Source organism: Lathyrus oleraceus, unplaced genomic scaffold (assembly GCF_024323335.1).
Source record: "Lathyrus oleraceus cultivar Zhongwan6 unplaced genomic scaffold, CAAS_Psat_ZW6_1.0 chrUn0010, whole genome shotgun sequence".
NCBI classification, from domain to species: domain Eukaryota; kingdom Viridiplantae; phylum Streptophyta; class Magnoliopsida; order Fabales; family Fabaceae; genus Lathyrus; species Lathyrus oleraceus.
Window position 1 is genome coordinate 252,665 of NW_026112401.1, and position 3,518 is coordinate 256,182.

The window sequence follows — 3,518 nt, forward strand, 5'->3', positions numbered from 1 at the left end:
ATGTCTGAGAAAATCAAAGCCGAGGTTATGAAACAATTCAATGCCGGTTTCCTAGCCGTTACTTCTTATCCTCAATGGGTTGCCAATGTGGTGCCAGTGCCAAAGAAGGATGGTAAGGTGCGAATGTGCGTAGATTACAGAGATTTGAATAAAGCGAGTCCCAAAGATGACTTTCCACTCCCGCACATCGATGTCCTGGTAGATAACACCGCTCAACACAAAGTATTCTCATTCATGGATGGATTCTCGGGTTACAATCAGATTAAGATGGCACCTGAGGACATGGAGAAAACTACGTTTGTGACGCAATGGGGCACTTTCTGTTACAAAGTAATGCCATTCGGCTTAAAGAACGTCGGGGCAACGTACCAGCGTGCTATGGTGGTTTTGTTCCATGATATGATCCATCATGAAATAGAAGTATATGTGGATGACATGATAGCTAGATCTCATACTGAAGAAGAACATCTCGATCATTTATGCAAACTGTTCGAGAGGTTGAAGAAGTACAAGTTGAGATTGAATCCGAACAAATGCACTTTTGGAGTAAGATCTGGTAAACTCCTGGGCTTTGTTGTCAGTGGTAAAGGAATTGAGGTTGACCCAGCTAAAGTGAGGGCTATTCAAGAAATGCCGGTTCCCCGTACGGAGAAAGAGATCAGAGGCTTCTTGGGACGCTTGAACTACATCGCTCGATTTATCTCCCACTTGACCGCTACCTGCAAACCCATCTTCAAATTACTGAGGAAAAATCAAGAAATGATATGGAATGACGAATGCCAAGAAGCTTTTGACAAAATCAAGAAGTACCTCCAGGAACCTCCGATTCTGATACCACCAGTTGAAGGAAGACCTCTAATCATGTATTTGACCGTATTAGAAAATTCAATGGGGTGCGTATTGGGGCAACATGACGAGTCTGGTCGAAAAGAGCATGCCATATACTACCTGAGCAAAAAGTTTACCGACTGTGAAACAAGATACTCACTGCTCGAGAGAACTTGCTGTGCTTTGGCCTGGGCTGCTCGCCGTGTAACACCCTTCTAAAATACCCCAAATATGTAATTAAAATAACAACAACAAATATCAGAGTAATTATGCACCAAGGGTGTCACACAACATCTAACAACATAATAACTGTCATGCTCATTATTTAATCAAAATAATATTTTTGCACAATTCGCAGCGGATATAAATCAACTCAACCATTCCACAAACATACAACGTATTACATGAAAAATGGTTCAACAACCGACAATAAACAATTAAAACATCCCGTCCCGATGTTACATCTATCAGAGCACGACCCACTACGTAGACTACTCTAGACTCCAAGCATTAGCTTCTACTCAACTCATTGCTCATTACCTGAAAAATAGTTGTAAGGGTGAGTTCCTCAATCGATATAACAACCATTATAAATTATCATGTTATGTTAAGTAAATTTACACGTTAATCACCCTAATCATATCATGCATTCAGTAACGGCACATCAACTCAATTATCATACTCAATAACAACGTAAAATGCAACTCAACAACAACATAAAATGCAACTCAATTGAGACTCGACTCGTCATGCATGTGGTACCATTCGGAGTAAAACTCCCAACTTAAAATCATTGCCATTTTAGTGGGCATCAAGGCATAAGCCTTCAACTTTCAACTTAAAATTTGCCAATCCAGGCCAACGTGGTGTGAGCACAGCTCCGACTTAATGCATATGAATGTACATGGCATACACGACTCTAAACTGTCGACAACATAATAATAATATCAACACAACAACGTTTCCAACCAAAAATCAACTTAAAATCAACTTTGGCTCACCAAGCCTACAACTCAGTATTTCAACAACTTTAACACAACTTATCAACATATTTGTATCAACACTCCATAACATAATCAAACAAAATTACTCATCAGAATTAACGGTAATAGGCCAATCGCCAATTATATTCACAACTTTAAAATATCAATTTTTCTAATTTCCAACAGTGTTAACCGGTTAACGCCCTGGGTTAACCGGTTAACGCAGGACAAAAATACATTTTCTGGCAAAACGCAACAGTGTTAACCGGTTAACGCCCTGGGTTAACCGGTTAACGCAGGCAAAACAGCACATTTTCACAAAATATAACAGTGTTAACCGGTTAACACCCTGGGTTAACCGGTTAACGCAGGCAAAACAGCAGTCCCTGCGCTAACACAAGGCAGAATGCAGAGTTCCCGCATTTTCCGCCGTTGGAGGACTTCCGGACCTCCGATTCAATTTCCGTAAAAAGCTATACGTTCGGGGGAACACGACTCACACAATTACGGACTCAATTACAGCTTTAATACAACTTATTCATCACAATATTTCAGCATTCAACAATCCCAATTAGGGTCAATTCAACGGTTTCTCACTACCCATGACATGTTAATCTATAATACCTATTAAACGACGATAAACCCCCCCCCCCCCTTACCTGAGATAATCCGGCAATCTCTAAGCGTCAAGCTTTTCCGTTCTTCAACCTTTTCTCTTTCTCCACTTTTCACCTTTCAGCCGCTTTCTCTGTTTCACGTGAAAACTCTTTACCAACAATGAACCCTTTTTTTTTCCATATTCCAACTTATATATTTTCCACTATAATTATTATTCCAAATAATAATAACAATAATAATCCAGTAATTCAATTTATTTAATTAAATTATTAAATATATTATTAACTTAATTAAATAATCCTCTTATTTAATTCGGGGTGTTACAACTCTCCCCTACTAAAAGAGTTTTCGTCCTCGAAAACATACCTCAAGCAAATAACTCTGGATAAGACTCCTTCATCCGACTCTCAAGTTCCCATGTCATGCTTTCGCCCGTAGCTCCCAACCAAACGACTTTAACCAACACAATCTCTTTTCCTCGAAGAGTCTTTGTTTCACGATCTTCAACTCGTACAGGCTTTGTCTCTACTGTTAAATTATCTCGCACTTGCACATCATCCATACTAACCACATGAGACGGATCTGAGATATACTTCCGAAGCTGCGACACATGGAATACATCATGCAAATTCGAAAGATTAGGTGGTAATGCCATCCGATAAGCAACTCTTCCAACCCGTTCTAAGATTTGATACGGACCAATGAAGCGAGGAGTGAGCTTTTTAGACTTCAAAGCCCTCCCAACTCCGGTCACAGGCGTGACTCTCAAAAACACATGGTCACCAGCTTGAAATTCTAAATCCTTCTTCCGCTTGTCATGGTAACTCTTCTGCCTACTCTGAGAAGCTTTCATCTTCTCCCGGATAAACTTCACTTTCTCGGTAGTTTCTCGAACTAACTCTGGTCCAAGTACTACACCCTCACCAGATTCGTGCCAACACAAAGGAGTTCTACATCTACGACCATATAATGCTTCAAAAGGCGCCATTCCGATACTAGAATGGTAACTATTATTGTATGTGAACTTGATCAATGGAAGATAAGTGTCCCACGAACCTCCTTGTTCAAGAACACAAGCTCTCAGTAAAT